This window comes from Thalassophryne amazonica, chromosome 2, assembly GCF_902500255.1.
Source record: "Thalassophryne amazonica chromosome 2, fThaAma1.1, whole genome shotgun sequence".
Classification (NCBI taxonomy): Eukaryota; Metazoa; Chordata; class Actinopteri; order Batrachoidiformes; family Batrachoididae; genus Thalassophryne; species Thalassophryne amazonica.
The window spans coordinates 5874387-5893335 of record NC_047104.1 but is presented as its reverse complement, the minus strand read 5'-3'; the positions used below and the strand labels follow the sequence as shown (position 1 = coordinate 5893335).

At 45.3% G+C, this 18949-nt stretch overlaps 1 protein-coding gene across 2 annotated transcripts in view; it reads left to right on the top strand.

Annotated features, from left to right (window-relative positions):
• Positions 1 to 708: 708 nt before the first annotated feature.
• The window catches only part of dapk2a (death-associated protein kinase 2a), a 57672-nt gene continuing 39431 nt past the window's right edge, over positions 709 to 18949 (top strand). Inside the window, exon 1 of one of the 2 annotated variants that reach the window (XM_034183261.1) lies at positions 709 to 836. The gene's annotated coding sequence lies outside the window, so the exon portion shown is untranslated. Of the gene's footprint in view, positions 837 to 2519; positions 2664 to 18949 lie in introns of those variants that run through there. The other variant, XM_034183270.1, reaches the window with a different exon arrangement.

Sequence of the window (18949 nt, the reverse complement as noted above, 5' to 3'; positions counted from 1 at the left end):
TTCAAGTTGTTTTTTGCGTTAAATTGTATCATACTTGGTGATGGAGTCTTACTTATAATTTTCATGTCCAATGTTGTCCGGCTTTGCAACATCTGTCACGACTGTGACGCTGGAGTTGTCAGGAATCAGCAGCCGATGTACATAAGAAACTATTGAACTCTTCACTGCTACAATCCAAAGAGGGCGGAGTTAGAAAAAAGGGCTGGGGTGGGGGAGCCTCAGCCCCGCCCTTGTATTGTGTGTGTGTGTGTGTGTGTGTGTGTGTGTGTGTGTGTGTGTGTGTGTGTGTGGGGGGGGGGGGGGGGGGGGGGGGGGGGGGGGGGGGGGGGGGGGGGGGGGTGGGGGTGGGGGCATGGCAACGTGATGACAGGTGTCACAGCACGCGCAGTGAAAACGACCTTCTGTGGAGAACCTCGTTGAGAAAATGTCAGAGTAAAATCTGCCTCGCTTTTCAACAAAACAACAGATAGAGACATAATGTTTGAATAACTTTGTGAATTAATATGTCTTGCGTTTTATTCGGCGCACTTAGAATCTGGATGCTGCCTTTAAACAAAATAAAATGCCGCGTTTTGCCTAATTTCACATGCAAAGAACCATATATCTGTACAAAAGGTGACATATGATTTAAAACGAAGTACTCTGTGCTGTATCTAGTTCATTAATTAGCCATCGTGCGCCGCGGTTATATTTTTATTAAACGTTTAGCGACGAGCAGCGTCACGTTAAAGTTGTTGTTTTTTGAATGGAGTTCTGTCAGCTGCTGCTGCGGACAAAATCTGGACAAGAAAAGTCTCCGTGAGGAGGACACGGGAGGAAAACGATGATTTAACGCGGTAAGACCGCTTCTGTACCTATTATCGACATATACAGTGTCAAGGCGGCGACATTTAGAACTCAAGTTTGAAACCACGTGCGGCCGATGATCATTTTAGTCCGTCAACGAGTGACTTTACGGCTTATTCCAAAAAAGTCTCTGTTCAAAACGAAGCCTTTTATTTAAATAATGAGTCCCACTGGGAAATAATGCAGGCCTCGTAAATATTGACGAACAAATAAAATGTACACAAATATTTCATTACTTTTCAAGGGCGTAATTATTTTGTGTTTGTTTGGGGGAGGCTTTAATCATGGGCACCCTAATAATTGTTGTTTTCAGAAATACTTCATATGTTCCTTTAACACTTATTTGCAACTACGTAATTATTAAGCACTAAAATGTTAAAATATCTAATATTGCTTGCAATAATAGTAATAATTTTTCATACAATTCTTATATATACACGTGTGTGTATGTATATATAAGAATTGTATGAAAAATTATTATTATTATAATACACACTATTACACACACATATATACATATATATATTGTTTGTAATAATAGTAATAGTCATTTTCATACAATTCTTATACACACACACACACACACACATATATGTGTGTGTGTGTGTATAAGAATTGTATGAAAAATTACTATTGTTACAAACAATATTAGATATTTTAATGTTTTTGAAGTGCCTTCAAAAAATGTTCACACCATTGGAAGTTTTCATGTTTTAAAGGGGGTTTTTATCATTGCAAATTGTAATTATTATTTTTTTTGAGACAGTGCTAAACACATTTTTGTTACATAGAGAATGTGAATTATGCGCAGTATTTTGTTCAGTGCAGATTTTTTTAGAAACTTTTTTTCCATGAGTAGATCTATAAGACAAAAAAATAAAAAAGACCAAAGGATTACAAAGAATTTTGCCCATTTTATCAAAAAAAGCACTATGATAAAAATGTATCAAAATTATTTAATTTTTATGTATACAATGCAGGGGTGGCCAAGTTTGGTACTCGAGAGCCACATTCCTGACACTCTTAGTTGTCTCCCTGCTCTAACACACCTGAATCCAATGAAAGGCTCATTAAAAGTCTGCTAACGAGTCTACAAGTGGTCTGAAGAAAACTTACTGTACTTCCATCCAGACAAGTGTAAGTCCATGCATGAAGCACCAGAATGGACATATAGTTTGGGAGAAACTGGAATCCCACAAGTTAAGTCCCAGGATGAGAAAGACAAAGCAGTGATAACTGAAGGAAACTTTACTTTGAAAAACATGTAGCACAGAAAGTCAATAAAGCAAACATGCTGTGTGGATTTGTGCATAGATCTTTTACATATAAAGACAGGAATACTTTGATATCTCTATATAAATCAATAATAAGACCGCACCTAGAACATGCTAACCAAGTATGGGCTCCCTATCTTGTCAATGTCCATTGAAAATGTACAGCGTCGTTTTACCAGGATGATTAAGTTACGGAGCGTGATTAAAGAATTTGGTACTACCGTCTCTCACATACAGAAGACTGAGTCGTGAGGAAGTCAGTGAGGAAGGATTAAACTTCAGGAGCAGTTCCCACACCAGAGGACACCAAATCTTTAAGGAAAGACCAAGAATTAATTTGAGAAAAAAAAAACCTCCTTCTTCTTACAAACCACAGATGAACAATTTGCCGGAGGAAGTTACTAATGCAGAGGCAACAAAAGCATTTGAAGAACGTCTCAACAAATTCTGGGGAAACCACCCAAGGAAGTACAACTATAGAGATTGAACACAAATCTCTGAGCAGCGTACAAGAGTAGAGGCCTGAGGCCAGAAGAGGATCCTGTGAGTATGAATTGACCAACACGATGTTCAGAGCAGCAACGTGGCTTCAAAATTACAATACAGTTTCAATGAATTTTGAATGTTATTGTCATGTGCCACACTTTTGTTTAAACTCGATTTAATATTTATTCAAGTAATTCCTGTCCATACTTCAACATGTGCTACTCTGTGCTGTAGAACACACAAGTAATCATTTTATGAATTTGTCAGTTATTGAACTCTGAATGAAAAATCAGTAATCACCAGCAGTGTACCGCAGCCTCCCACGGTGGTCCGCCACCGGCCATCTCCTGCCCTGCTTTTAATGCAACACTATTTTTACTATCTCACTTAGGGGGAGTTAACCGTAATAATTATGGTGGGCTTGGTAGGTAGGGTGATTGTGGCATGTGTGGTTGGCCCTGGATGGCTGTGGATGTCTGGGGCCTGGGATGGGGGGGTCTGCCTCACCGGTTCAGCCGTGGTCTCGGGGCCCTGCTCTGGAACTCGTGGGTCCCGGGGTCCTGCGGTTCATTGGGGGGGTGGGTGGTGGCAGTGGGGCGCGGGAGTCTGGCACAGGGGGCGGACAGCTGCTGTGGGTTTAGGGGCCGCAGTTTCTGTGGGGTGGGGTGTTGTCCCGTTCTTGCTTAGGCGGTTTCCTGATCTTCAATCAATCAATCAATTTTATTTATATAGCGCCAAATCACAACAAACAGTTGCCCCAAGGCGCTTTATATTGTAAGGCAAGGCCATACAATAATTACGTAAAAACCCCAACGGTCAAAACGACCCCCTGTGAGCAAGCACTTGGCGACAGTGGGAAGGAAAAACTCCCTTTTAACAGGAAGAAACCTCCAGCAGAACCAGGCTCAGGGAGGGGCAGTCTTCTGCTGGGACTGGTTGGGGCTGAGGGAGAGAATCAGGAAAAAGACATGCTGTGGAGGGGAGCAGAGATCAATCACTAATGATTAAATGCAGAGTGGTGCATACAGAGCAAAAAGAGAAAGAAACACTCAGTGCATCATGGGAACCCCCCAGCAGTCTACGTCTATAGCAGCATTACTAAGGGATGGTTCAGGGTCACCTGATCCAGCCCTAACTATAAGCTTTAGCAAAAAGGAAAGTTTTAAGCCTAATCTTAAAAGTAGAGAGGGTGTCTGTCTCCCTGATCTGAATTGGGAGCTGGTTCCACAGGAGAGGAGCCTGAAAGCTGAAGGCTCCTCCTCCCATTCTACTCTTACAAACCCTAGGAACTACAAGTAAGCCTGCAGTCTGAGAGCGAAGCGCTCTATTGGGGTGATATGGTACTATGAGGTCCCTAAGATAAGATGGGACCTGATTATTCAAAACCTTATAAGTAAGAAGAAGAATTTTAAATTCTATTCTAGAATTAACAGGAAGCCAATGAAGAGAGGCCAATATGGGTGAGATATGCTCTCTCCTTCTAGTCCCCGTCAGTACTCTAGCTGCAGCATTTTGAATTAACTGAAGGCTTTTCAGGGAACTTTTAGGACAACCTGATAATAATGAATTACAATAGTCCAGCCTAGAGGAAATAAATGCATGAATTAGTTTTTCAGCATCACTCTGAGACAAGACCTTTCTAATTTTAGAGATATTGCGTAAATGCAAAAAAGCAGTCCTACATATTTGTTTAATATGCGCATTGAATGACATATGTAACAATGAAAATTTAAGCAATGACGTCTAATAATACTGCCTAAGGGAAGCATGTATAAAGTGAATAAAACTGGTCCTAGCACAGAACCTTGTGGAACTGCATAATTAACCTTAGTCTGTGAAGAAGATTCCCCATTTACATGAACAAATTGTAATCTATTAGATAAATATGATTCAAACCACCGCAGCGCAGTGCCTTTAATACCTATGGCATGCTCTAATCTCTGTAATAAAATTTTATGGTCAACAGTATCAAAAGCAGCACTGAGGTCTAACAGAACAAGCACAGAGATGAGTCCACTGTCTGAGGCCATAAGAAGATCATTTGTAACCTTCACTAATGCTGTTTCTGTACTATGATGAATTCTAAAACCTGATTGAAACTCTTCAAATAGACCATTCCTCTGCAGATGATCAGTTAGCTGTTTTACAACTACCCTTTCAAGACTTTTTGAGAGAAAAGGAAGGTTGGAGATTGGCCTATAATTAGCTAAGATAGCTGGGTCAAGTGATGGCTTTTTAAGTAATGGTTTAATTACTGCCACCTTAAAAGCCTGTGGTACATAGGCAACTAATAACGATAGATTGATCATATTTAAGATCGAAGCATTAAATAATGGTAGGGCTTCCTTGAGCAGCCTGGTAGGAATGGGGTCTAATAGACATGTTGATGGTTTGGATGAAGTAACTAATGAAAATAACTCAGACAGAACAATCGGAGAGAAAGAGTCTAACCAAATACTGGCATCACAGAAAGCAGCCAAAGATAACGATACGTCTTTGGGATGGTTATGAGTAATTTTTTCTCTAATAGTTAAAATTTTATTAGCAAAGAAAGTCATGAAGTCATTACTAGTTAAAGTTAAAGGACTACTCGGCTCAATAGAGCTCTGACTCTTTGTCAGCCTGGCTACAGTGCTGAAAAGAAACCTGGGGTTGTTCTTATTTTCTTCAATTAGTGATGAGTAGTAAGATGTCCTAGCTTTACGGAGGGCTTTTTTTATAGAGCAACAGACTCTTTTTCCAGGCTAAGTGAAGATCTTCTAAATTAGTGAGACGCCATTTCCTCCAACTTACGGGTTTTCTGCTTTAAGCTGCGAGTTTGTGAGTTATACCACGGAGTCAGGCACTTCTGATTTAAAGCTCTCTTTTTCAGAGGAGCTACAGCATCCAAAGTTGTCTTCAATGAGGATGTAAAACTATTGACGAGATACTCTATCTCACTTACAGAGTTTAGGTAGCTACTCTGCACTGTGTTGTTATATGGCATTAGAGAACATAAAGAAGGAATCATATCCTTAAACCTAGTTACAGCGCTTTCTGAAAGACTTCTAGTGTAATGAAACTTATTCCCCACTGCTGGGTAGTCCATCAGAGTAAATGTAAATGTTATTAAGAAATTATCAGACAGAAGGGAGTTTTCAGGGAATACTGTTAAGTCTTCATTTTCCATCCCATAAGTCAGAACAAGATCTAAGATATGATTAAAGTGGTGGGTGGACTCATTTACATTTTGAGCAAAGCCAATTGAGTCTAATAATAGATTAAATGCAGTGTTGAGGCTGTCATTCTCAGCATCTGTGTGGATGTTAAAATCGCCCACTATAATTATCTTATCTGAGCTAAGCACTAAGTCAGACAAAAGGTCTGAAAATTCACAGAGAAACTCACAGTAACGACCAGGTGGACGATAGATAATAACAAATAAAACTGGTTTTTGGGACTTCCAATTTGGATGGACAAGACTAAGAGACAAGCTTTCAAATGAATTGTCTGGGTTTTTGATTAATTAATAAACTGGAATGGAAGATTGCTGCTAATCCTCCGCCTCGGCCCATGCTACGAGCATTCTGGCAGTTAGTGTGACTCGGGGGTGTTGACTCATTTAAACTAACATATTCATCCTGCTGTAACCAGGTTTCTGTAAGGCAGAATAAATCAATATGTTGATCAATTATTATATCATTTACTAACAGGGACTTAGAAGAGAGAGACCTAATGTTTAATAGACCACATTTAACTGTTTTAGTCTGTGGTGCAGTTGAAGGTGCTATATTATTTTTTCTTTTTGAATTTTTATGCTTAAATAGATTTTTACTGGTTATTGGTGGTCTGGGAGCAGGCACCGTCTCTACGGGGATGGGGTAATGAGGGATGGCAGGGGGAGAGAAGCTGCAGAGAGGTGTGTAAGACTACAACTCTGCTTCCTGGTCCCAACCCTGGATAGTCACGGTTTGGAGGATTTAAGAAAATTGGCCAGATTTCTAGAAATGAGAGCTGCTCCATCCAAAGTGGGATGGATGCCGTCTCTCCTAACAAGACCAGGTTTTCCCCAGAAGCTTTGCCAATTATCTATGAAGCCCACCTCATTTTTTGGACACCACTCAGACAGCCAGCAATTCAAGGAGAACATGCGGCTAAACATGTCACTCCCGGTCCGATTGGGGAGGGGCCCAGAGAAAACTACAGAGTCCGACATTGTTTTTGCAAAGTTACACACCGATTCAATGTTAATTTTAGTGACCTCCGATTGGCGTAACCGGGTGTCATTACTGCCGACGTGAATTACAATCTTACCAAATTTATGCTTAGCCTTAGCCAGCAGTTTCAAATTTCCTTCAATGTCGCCTGCTCTGGCCCCCAGAAGACAATTGACTATGGTTGCTGGTGTCGCTAACTTCACATTTCTCAGAACAGAGTCGCCAATAACCAGAGTTTGATCCTCGGCGGGTGTGTCGCCGAGTGGGAAAAACAGTTAGAAATGTGAACGGGTTGGCGGTGTACACTGGGCTTCTGTTTAGGGCTACGCTTCCTCCTCACAGTCACCCAGTCAGCCTGCTTTCCCGGCTGCTCGGGATCTGCCAGAGGGAAACTAACGGCGGCTAAGCTACCTTGGTCCGCACCGACTACAGGGGCCTGGCTAGCTGTAGAATTTTCCACGGTGCGGAGCCGAGTCTCCAATTCGCCCAGCCTGGCCTCCAAAGCTACGAATAAGCTACACTTATTACAAGTACCATTACTGCTAAAGGAGGCCGAGGAATAACTAAACATTTCACACCCAGAGCAGAAAAGTGCGGGAGAGACAGGAGAAGCCGCCATGCTAAACCGGCTAAGAGCTAGTAGCTGCGCTAAGCTAGCGGATTCCTAAAAACACACAAAGTGAATAATGTGTAAATAATTTAGAGGTGATTCAGCAGAGGGAGTGCTTTAGTTAAGGCACGTGAAGATTACATTGTGAAACAAATCGTTATCTAGTTAACTAGATCAATCTAACTGCGCAGATTAAACAGCTAACAGATACAGAAAAACACCGCTGTGCTCCGGAACAGGAAGTGATACAATACCGCAGTGAGAGCCAACCACCAGTAGAGGCAAGCAAGACTACTACTTGTAGTTCCTAGGGTTTGTAAGAGTAGAATGGGAGGCAGAGCCTTCAGCTTTCAGGCTCCTCTCCTGTGGAACCAGCTCCCAATTTGGATCAGGGAGACAGACACCCTCTCCATTTTTAAGATTAGGCTTAAAACTTTCCTTTTTGCTAAAGCTTATAGTTAGGGCTGGATCAGGTGACCCTGAACCATCCCTTAGTTATGCTGCTATAGACTTAGACTGCTGGGGGGTTCCCATGATGCACTGAGTGTTTCTTTCTCTTTTTGCTCTGTATGCACCACTCTGCATTTAATCATTAGTGATCGATCTCTGCTCCCCTCCACAGCATGTCTTTTTCCTGGTTCTCTCCCTCAGTCCCAACCAGTCCCAACAGAAGACTGCCCCTCCCTGAGCCTGGTTCTGCTGGAGGTTTCTTCCTGTTAAAAGGGAGTTTTTCCTTCCCACTGTAGCCAAGTGCTTGCTCACAGGGGGTCATTTTGACCGTTGGGGTTTTTACGTAATTATTGTATGGCCTTGCCTTACAATATAAAGTGCCTTGGGGCAACTGTTTGTTGTGATTTGGCGCTATATAAATAAAATTGATTTGATTTGATTAAAAGAATATAATTAGAATGAATGTAGAAATGTTGCAAAACATAATTCTGCTCTAACAATAAAATTGAAAGATTTCTGAGGGCCCTTCCACCCCTGCACAGTTGTACAATGGTTTAGTCCAGGCCCGCACGCTGCCACACACACACACACACACACACACACACACACACACACACACACACACACACACACACACACACACACACACACACACACACACACACACACACATATCCCAAAGGGGATCTCACAGAAAGAGGTGTTTAGTAGTGCTGAAACAACTAATCGATTATTAAAATAGTTAACGAATTTAGTCATCAATTAGTTGTTAAATAACTTTGTTTTACTGCACATGTTTCGTTTCTTCCATATAAATCAACCATTTCTGTAGCGCGGCTTTGCTTTGAACCTTGAACCAATCGAAGCAGTGATTCACAGATCATCGATCTGGTGCTTTGTTGATTCAGTGATTTATTTCACTTAATCTTAATTTTCCCCACTAAAACCCCAAAGAGCATATGTCTGTGAGTAATATTTACCTTTTTTTTTTGTTAATCTGACCTGTTATGGTCTTCTGAAACAGTTGATAGATGTATTTTATAACTTAAAAACAGGACAGATGCTAACGCGTTAGCATGTCTATGGCGTTTTCAATGTTGAAGTTAGCATTAAGCTGTTGCAGCTGTCAGCACATTTGTTTTCTGTATAATAATTCATGGCTCAGCGTTTGTTGTCGGAAAAGAGTCAAATGTATTACATATTGTAATATTTCATTTATTTTTATTTATATAGCAATAATAATAATAATAGAAACAACAATAATAGTAATAATAACTAATACTGCCACAATACAATTTTAGAGAAACAGACAAAAAGAATCTGATAAAACAAAACAGAAAAGATTAAACCAACTAACAATGAACATGGCGACTCTGTTTTGAGAAATGTGAAGTTAGCGACACCAGCAACCATTGTCAATTGTCTTCCGGGGGCCAGAGCAGGCGACATCGAAGGACATTTGAAATTGCTGGCTAAGGCTAAGCGTAAATTTGGTAAGATTGTAATTCACGTCGGCAGTAATGACACTCGGTTACGCCAATCGGAGGTCACTAAAATTAACATTGAATCGGTGTGTAACTTTGCAAAAACAATGTCGGACTCTGTAGTTTTCTCTGGGCCCCTCCCCAATCAGACCGGGAGTGACATGTTTAGCCGCATGTTCTCCTTGAATTGCTGGCTGTCTGAGTGGTGTCCAAAAAATGAGGTGGGCTTCATTGATAATTGGCAAAGCTTCTGGGGAAAACCTGGTCTTGTTAGGAGAGACGGCATCCATCCCACTTTAGAGGGAGCAGCTCTCATTTCTAGAAATCTGGCCAATTTTCTTGGATCCTCCAAACTGTGACTGTCTAGCGTTGGGACCAGGAGGCAGAGTTGTGGTCTTATACACCTCTCTGCAGCTTCTCTCCCCCTGCCATCCCCCTATTACCCCATCCCCGTAGAGACGGTGCCTGCTCCCAGACCACCAATAACTAGCAAAAATCTATTTAAGCATAAAAATTCAAAAAGAAAAAATAATATAGCACCTTCAATTGCACCACAGACTAAAACAGTTAAATGTGGTCTATTAAACATTAGGTCTCTTTCTTCTAAGTCCCTGTTGGTAAATGATATAATAATTGATCAACATATTGATTTATTCTGCCTAACAGAAACTTGGTTACAGCAGGATGAATATGTTAGTTTAAATGAGTCAACACCCCCGAGTCACACTAACTGTCAGAATGCTCGTAGCACGGGCCGGGGCGGAGGATTGTCAGCAATCTTCCATTCCAGCTTATTAATTAATCAAAAACCTAGACAGAGCTTTAATTCATTTGAAAGCTTGTCTCTTAGTCTTGTCCATCCAAATTGGAAGTCCCAAAAACCAGTTTTATTTGTTATTATCTATCGTCCACCTGGTCGTTACTGTGAGTTTCTCTGTGAATTTTCAGACCTTTTGTCTGACTTAGTGCTTAGCTCAGATAAGATAATTATAGTGGGCGATTTTAACATCCACACAGATGCTGAGAATGACAGCCTCAACACTGCATTTAATCTATTATTAGACTCTATCGGCTTTGCTCAAAAAGTAAATGAGTCCACCCACCACTTTAATCATATTTTAGATCTTGTTCTGACTTATGGTATGGAAATAGAAGACTTAACAGTATTCCCTGAAAACTCCCTTCTGTCTGATCATTTTTTAATAACATTTACATTTACCCTGATGGACTACCCTGCAGTGGGGAATAAGTTTCATTACACTAGAAGTCTTTCAGAAAGCGCTGTAACTAGGTTTAAGGATATGATTCCTTCTTTATGTTCTCTAATGTCATATACCAACACAGAGCAGAGTAGCTACCTAAACTCTGTAAGGGAGTTAGAGTATCTTGTCAATAGTTTTACATCCTCATTGAAGACAACTTTGGATGCTGTAGCTCCTCTGAAAAAGAGAGCTTTAAATCAGAAGTGTCTGACTCCGTGGTATAACTCACAAACTCGTAGCTTAAAGCAGATAACCCGTAAGTTGGAGAGGAAATGGCGTCTCACTAATTTAGAAGATCTTCACTTAGCCTGGAAAAAGAGTTTGTTGCTCTATAAGAAAGCCCTTCGTGAAGCTAGGACATCTTTCTACTCATCACTAATTGAAGAAAATAAGAACAACCCCAGGTTTCTTTTCAGCACTGTAGCCAGGCTGACAAAGAGTCAGAGCTCTATTGAGCTGAGTATTCCATTAACTTTAACTAGTAATGACTTCATGACTTTCTTTGCTAACAAAATTTTGACTATTAGAGAAAAAATTACTCATAACCATCCCAAAGATGTATCGTTATCTTTGGCTGCTTTCAGTGATGCCGGTATTTTGTTAGACTCTTTCTCTCCGATTGTTCTGTCTGAGTTATTTTCATTAGTTACTTCATCCAAACCATCAACATGCTTATTAGACCCCATTCCTGCCAGGCTGCTCAAGGAAGTCCTACCATTATTTAATGCTTCAATCTTAAATATGATCAATCTATCTTTGTTAGTTGGTTATGTACCACAGGCCTTTAAGGTGGCAGTAATTAAACCATTACTTAAAAAGCCATCACTTGACCCAGCTATCTTAGCTAATTATAGGCCAATCTCCAACCTTCCTTTTCTCTCAAAGATTCTTGAGAGGGTAGTTGTAAAACAGCTAACTGATCACCTGCAGAGGAATGGTCTATTTGAAGAGTTTCAGTCAGGTTTTAGAATTCATCATAGTACAGAAACAGCATTAGTGAAGGTTACAAATGATCTTCTTATGGCTTCGGACAGTGGACTTATCTCTGTGCTTGTTCTGTTGGACCTCAGTGCTGCTTTTGATACTGTTGACCATAAAATTTTATTACAGAGATTAGAGCATGTCATAGGTATTAAAGGCATTGCGCTGCGGTGGTTTGAATCATATCTGTCTAATAGATTACAGTTTGTTCATGTAAATGGGGAATCTTCTTCACAGACTAAAGTTAATTATGGAGTTCCACAAGGTTCTGTGCTAGGACCAATTTTATTCACTTTATACATGCTTCCCTTGGGCAGTATTATTAGACGGTATTGCTTAAATTTTCATTGTTACGCAGATGATACCCAGCTTTATCTATCCATGAAGCCAGAGGATACGCACCAATTAGCTAAACTGCAGGATTGTCTTACAGACATAAAGACATGGATGACCTCTAATTTCCTGCTTTTAAACTCAGATAAAACTGAAGTTATTGTACTTGGCCCCACAAATCTTAGAAGCATGGTGTCTAACCAGATCGTTACTCTGGATGGCATTTCCCTGATCTCTAGTAATACTGTGAGAAATCTTGGAGTTATTTTTGATCAGGATATGTCATTCAAAGCGCATATTAAACAAATATGTAGGACTGCCTTTTTGCATTTACGCAATATCTCTAAAATCAGAAAGGTCTTGTCTCAGAGTGATGCTGAAAAACTAATTCATGCATTTGTTTCCTCTAGGCTGGACTATTGTAATTCATTATTATCAGGTTGTCCTAAAAGTTCCCTAAAAAGCCTTCAGTTGGTTCAGAATGCTGCAGCTAGAGTACTGACGGGGACTAGCAGGAGAGAGCATATCTCACCCGTGTTGGCCTCCCTTCATTGGCTTCCTGTTAATGCTAGAATAGAATTTAAAATTCTTCTTCTTACTTATAAGGTTTTGAATAATCAGGTCCCATCTTATCTTAGGGACCTCGTAGTACCATATTACCCCATTAGAGCGCTTCGCTCTCAGACTGCGGGCTTACTTGTAGTTCCTAGGGTTTGTAAGAGTAGAATGGGAGGCAGAGCCTTCAGCTTTCAGGCTCCTCTCCTGTGGAACCAGCTCCCAATTCAGATCAGGGAGACAGATACCCTCTCTACTTTTAAGATTAGGCTTAAAACTTTCCTTTTCGCTAAGGCTTATAGTTAGGGCTGGATCGGGTGACCCTGGACCATCCCTTGGTTATGTTGCTTTAGACGTAGACTGTGTTTCATAATTATTGTATGGCCTTGCCTTGCAATGTGGAGCGCCTTGGGGCAACTGTTTGTTGTGATTTGGCGCTATACAAGAAAAAAGTTGATTGATTGATTGATTGATAAATAAATATAGAAATAACTGTTTCCTGTGAACACCTAGTGACTCTGAATCCTCCACTTCATCCCTGTTTTATTACGTTTAATGACAATTTGTTTCGGTCAAACCACATCTAGGCTGTGTTTTTACACAAGAAAAAATTAAAATGCAGTAAACTGCACATTTGTGTCTTTTTTCATGAAAATATGTTTTTAAAGATCACATATTACACTTTAGTCAGGCCTTTAAAATACTTTTGTGGACTCTTGCTGTAATATGTTGTCAGTGGTTGAGATAGTTGCTGTAGGCATCTAAACCTGATAGAAATCTCTCTGTGGTGTGTCGGTGATGTATGTATCAAATCAAATCAAATGAATTTTATTTATATAGCGCCAAATCACAACAAACAGTTGCCCCAAGGCGCCTTATATTGTAAGGCAAGGCCATACAATAATTACGAAAAAACCCCAACGGTCAAAACGACCCCCTGTGAGCAAGCACTTGGCAACAGTGGGAAGGAAAAACTCCCTTTTAACAGGAAGAAACCTCCAGCAGAACCAGGCTCAGGGAGGGGCAGTCTTCTGCTGGGACTGGTTGGGGCTGAGGGAGAGAACCAGGAAAAAGACATGCTGTGGAGGGGAGCAGAGATCAATCACTAATGATTAAATGCAGAGTGTATGTGCAAAATAAGACAAAACACTACTCCAGGTATGTTTTTGATGAGAATATAACATAACTGTTGGGAAAGTGTAGGTACACGGACCCACAACAGGGGGCGCAAATGAACGGACAATGGAGGAGGTCAAATAACACTTTACTGTTGTGAATGGGCACAACAAATACAACAGATTACAACAATAGACAAAAAGCCAAATCACAAAAGGTGTCGTGTGGGCAGGCTCGAAGATAGGAGACGTCTGTCCAAAGCAGAACCGGAACCACACGATTTCCTCCGCCACCAGACCCCGGGAATACTGGAGCCGCCAAGTCCCGAACTCCCAGGTGGCCACTGCCTCCGCGTGTCGGACCTGGTACTGCTGGCGAGGAACAAAAAACAATTAAATGTGGGCGCGTTTGCACCCAGCAATCCGCACAGGAGGAAATCTACCTCCACCTCTCGTTGGAAAAGGAGTCAGCTAAACAACTCACAAAAGTCACAAACGATTACTGTCACACAGTCAGCTGAGTACGTTACCTTCCAGGTAGAACGATATCTCGGCAAAGAGGTGGAGACGTCGTCCTGCTGATGTACCCCTGCTGATCGGATGATTGGTAACAGCTGTTGCAGGTGATGCGTGACAGCTGTCACCCTGGCTGCTCCTGTGAGGCGGCTGCGCCCTCTGGTGCCTGGAGCCCGCACTCCAGACAGGGCGCCCTCTGGTGGTGGGCCAGCAGTGCCTCCTCTTCTGGCGGCCCACACAACAGGACCCCCCCCTCAACGGGCGCCTCCTGGCGCCCGACCAGGCTTGTCCGGGTGGCGGCGGTAGAAATCGGCCAGGAGGGCCGGGTCCAGGATGAAGCTCCTCTTCACCCAGGAGCGTTCTTCGGGACCGTACCCCTCCCAGTCCACCAAATACTGGAAGCTCCGGCCCATCCTACGGACATCCAAGAGCCGGCGTACAGTCCAAGCCGGCTCGCCATCGATGATCCGGGCAGGAGGCGGCGCCGGACCCGGAGTACAGAGGGGTGAGGTGTGATGCGGTTTGATTCAGGACACATGAAACACAGGATGGATCCGCAGTGAGGTCGGAAGCTGAAGCCTCATTGCGGCTGGACTGATGACCTTAAGGATCTTGAAAGGGCCGATGTAACGGTCCTGTAGCTTGGGGGAGTCCACTTTGAGGGGAATGTCCTTTGTGGATAACCACACCTCCTGCCCTGGCCGATACGCAGGGGCCGGGGTCCGCCGACGGTCTGCATGGGCTTTTGCCCTCGTCCGGGCCTTTAGCAAAGCAGAACGGGCGGCACGCCACACCCGACGGCACTTCCGTAGGTGGGCCTGGATCGAGGGCACACCGACCTCTCCCTCAACCACCGGAAACAACGGGGGCTGATACCCCAGACACACCTCAAAAGGGGAGAGGCCGGTGGCTGAAGACACCTGGCTGTTATGGGCATACTCGATCCAGGCCAAATGGGTACTCCAGGCCGCCGGGTGCACGGCAGTCACGCAGCGCAAGGCCTGTTCCACCTCCTGGTTTACCCGTTCTGCTTGCCCGTTGGTCTGAGGGTGGTACCCGGACGAGAGACTCACCGTGGCCCCCAGTTCCCGGCAGAAGCTCCTCCAGACTTGCGAGGAGAACTGGGGACCGCGATCGGAGACGATGTCTGTTGGAATCCCATGCAGCCGGACGACGTGGTGGACCAGGAGGTCCGCTGTCTCCTGGGCTGTTGGGAGCTTCGGGAGGGCCACGAAGTGGGCCGCCTTGGAGAATCGGTCCACTATCGTGAGGATGGTGGTGTTACCCTGGGACGGCGGGAGGCCCGTGACAAAATCCAGGCCGATGTGGGACCAGGGGCGATGAGGCACAGGCAGCGGCTGGAGTAGTCCTGATGCCCTGCGATGGTCAGCCTTGCCCCTGGCGCAGGTGGTGCAGGCCTGGATATAATCCCGGACGTCGGCCTCTAGGGACGCCCACCAGAAGCGCTGCCGGACAACTGCCACGGTTCTTCGCACCCTTGGATGACAGGAGAGCTTGGAGCCGTGACAGAAGTCCAGGACTGCAGCCCTAGCTTCTGGTGGGACGTATAGTTTGTTCTTCGGCCCAGTTCCGGGGTCCGGGCTTCGTGCCAGGGCCTCCCGGACGGTTCTCTCTACGTCCCAGGTGAGGGTGGCCACGATAGTGGACTCCGGGATGATGGGTTCCGGTGGATCAGACAACTCCGCTTTGACTTCATCTTCATGTACCCGGGACAAGGCATCCGATCTCTGGTTTTTGGTCCCGGGACGGTAGGTGATCCGGAAGTCAAAACGGCCGAAGAACAGTGACCAGCGGGCTTGCCTGGGGTTCAGCCGCTTGGCGGTCCTGATATACTCCAGGTTCCGGTGGTCAGTGAAAACCGTGAATGGCACGGATGTTCCCTCCAACAGATGTCTCCACTCTTCAAGAGCCTCTTTCACCGAAAGGAGTTCTCGATTGCCGACGTCATAGTTCCGTTCGGCCGGGGTCAACCTGCGGGAAAAATAGGCACACGGGTGAAGGACCTTATCGGTCCTCCCGCTCTGGGAAAGCACAGCTCCTATCCCTGAGTCCGAGGCGTCCACTTCAACCACTAACTGGCGACTAGGATCGGGCTGCACCAGAACAGGTGCAGACGAGAAGCGTCGTTTCAACTCCTTGAACGCGGCATCGCAACGATCCGACCAGGTGAAGGGGACTTTTGGTGAGGTCAGGGCTGTCAGGGGGCTAACTACCTGACTGTAGCCCTTAATGAACCTCCTGTAGAAATTTGCAAAGCCGAGGAACTGTTGCAGCTTCCTACGGCTAGTGGGTTGGGGCCAGTCTCTCACCGCCGCAACCTTGGCCGCATCAGGAGCGACGGAGTTGGGGGAGATGATAAACCCCAGGAAGGACAAAGAAGTGCGGTGAAACTCGCACTTCTCGCCCTTCACAAACAGCCGGTTCTCCAACAACCGCTGCAGGACCTGACGTACATGCCGGACATGAGTCTCAGGATCCGGAGAAAAGATGAGTATATCGTCTAGATATACGAAGACGAATCGGTGCAGGAAATCCCGCAAGACATCATTAACCAATGCTTGGAACGTCGCGGGGGCGTTTGTGAGGCCGAACGGCATGACCAGGTACTCAAAGTGACCTAAGGGGGTGTTAAATGCCGTCTTCCACTCGTCTCCCTTCCGGATCCGAACCAGGTGATACGCATTTCTAAGATCTAGCTTCGTGAATATTTGGGCTCCATGCAGGGGCGTGAACACTGAATCCAACAAGGGCAACGGGTATCGATTACGAACCGTGATTTCGTTCAGCCCCCTATAATCAATGCATGGACGAAGTCCGCCGTCTTTTTTACCCACAAAAAAGAAACCTGCACCCATCGGGGAGGTGGAATTCCGGATCAACCCGGCGGCTAAAGAGTCCCGGATGTAGGTCTCCATTGATTCACACTCAGGTCGTGAGAGGTTGTACAGCCTGCTGGACGGAAACTCAACGCCTGGAACCAAATCAATGGCACAATCGTACGGACGGTGGGGGGGAAGGGTGAGCGCCAGATCCTTACTGAACACATCCACAAGGTCATGGTACTCCACCGGCACCGTCCCCAGATTGGGCGGGACTCTGACCTCCTCCTTAGCCTGGGAACCGGGAGGAACCGAGGAACCTAAACATACCCGATGGCAGGTCTCGCTCCACTGAACCACTACCCCGGACGGCCAATCGATCCGGGGATTGTGTTTTAACATCCAGGGGAACCCTAGAATCATGCGGGAGGTGGCAGGAGTCACAAAAAACTCGATCTCCTTCCGGTGATTTCCTGACACCACCAGAGTTACTGGTGGTGTCTTATGTGTGATTAGAGGGAGTAGGGAGCCATCTAGTGCCCGCACCTGCACAGGCGAGGTAAGCGCCACCAGAGGGAGCCCTACCTCCCTGGCCCATCTGCTGTCTAACAGATTCCCTTCAGAGCACGTGTCCACCAGTGCTGGGGCCTTCAGGGTTAAATCCTCATAAAGGATTGTCACTGGGAGTCGTGTGGCAATATGGGTATGTCCCACGTGAATGTTTTGGCCCACCCCTAACCCAGTGTCTAGGGGCGGGCGTTGGTGTTTTAACCGCTCGGGGCAGTCCCTTACTTGATGCTCTATTGAGCCACAAACAAAGCACGCTCCGCGGGCCAGCCTCCTCTGTCTATCTGGTGCCCTAAATGTGGCCCTGCTCATGTCCATAGCTTCGTCAACAGGGGGAGCTGTCACCACACGGAGCGTAGAGGCCGTGGAGCGTGGGGAGGGTGGAACTTGGTCGGAACCAGAAGGGAGAGGGACGGCGCGTGCCCGGCCACGCCCTTCGTCTCGTTCCCGACGGCGTTCTTCTAACCGATTGTCTAATCGTATAACGAGATCAATAAGCCCGTCTAAATCCCACGGTTCATCCTTGGCCACCAGGAGCTCCTTCAGGACCAACGACAGTCCGTTTACGAAGGCGGCGCGGAGGGCAGTGTTATTCCAGCCGGACCTCGCAGCCGCGATGCGGAAGTTGACTGCATAAGCAGCTGCGCTCCGGCGCCCCTGTCTCATTGACAGCAGCACGGCTGAAGCGGTCTCTCCTCTATTTGGGTGATCAAACACTGTTCTGAACTCCCTCACAAACCCATCATATGTCAGAAGGAGCCGTGAATTTTGCTCCCAGAGCGCTGTAGCCCAAGCGCGTGCCTTGCCACGAAGCAGATTAATCACATAAGCTATCTTACTAGCATCAGTCGCGTACATGACGGGACGTTGTGCGAAGACGAGCGAACACTGCATAAGAAAGTCCGCGCATGTCTCCACACAACCCCCGTACGGCTCCGGAGGGCTTATGTATGCTTCAGGGGAAGGTGGGAGGGGTCGTTGACCGACCTGTGGAACGTCACTGTTGCGCACAGGATCGACAGGAGGGGGAGCCGCAGCAGCGCCCTGAGGGCGCACCTCCACCTGCGCGGCGAGAGCCTCCACCCTGCGGTTAAGGAGGACGTTCTGCTCGGTCATCAGATCCAGCCGAGCCGTAAAAGCGGTGAGGATTCGCTGCAACTCACCGACCATTCCTCCTGCAGACGCCTGTGCACCCTGCTCTTCCATTGGCCGTTCAACAGCCGGTTGACGCCCCTCGGGGTCCATGACGTTGGCTGAGATATCCTGTTGGGAAAGTTTAGGTACACGGACCCACAACAGGGGGCGCAAATGAACGGACAATGGAGGAGGTCAAATAACAACACTTTACTGTTGTGAATGGGCACAACAAATACAACAGATTACAACAATAGACAAAAAGCCAAATCACAAAAGGTGTCGTGTGGGCAGGCTCGA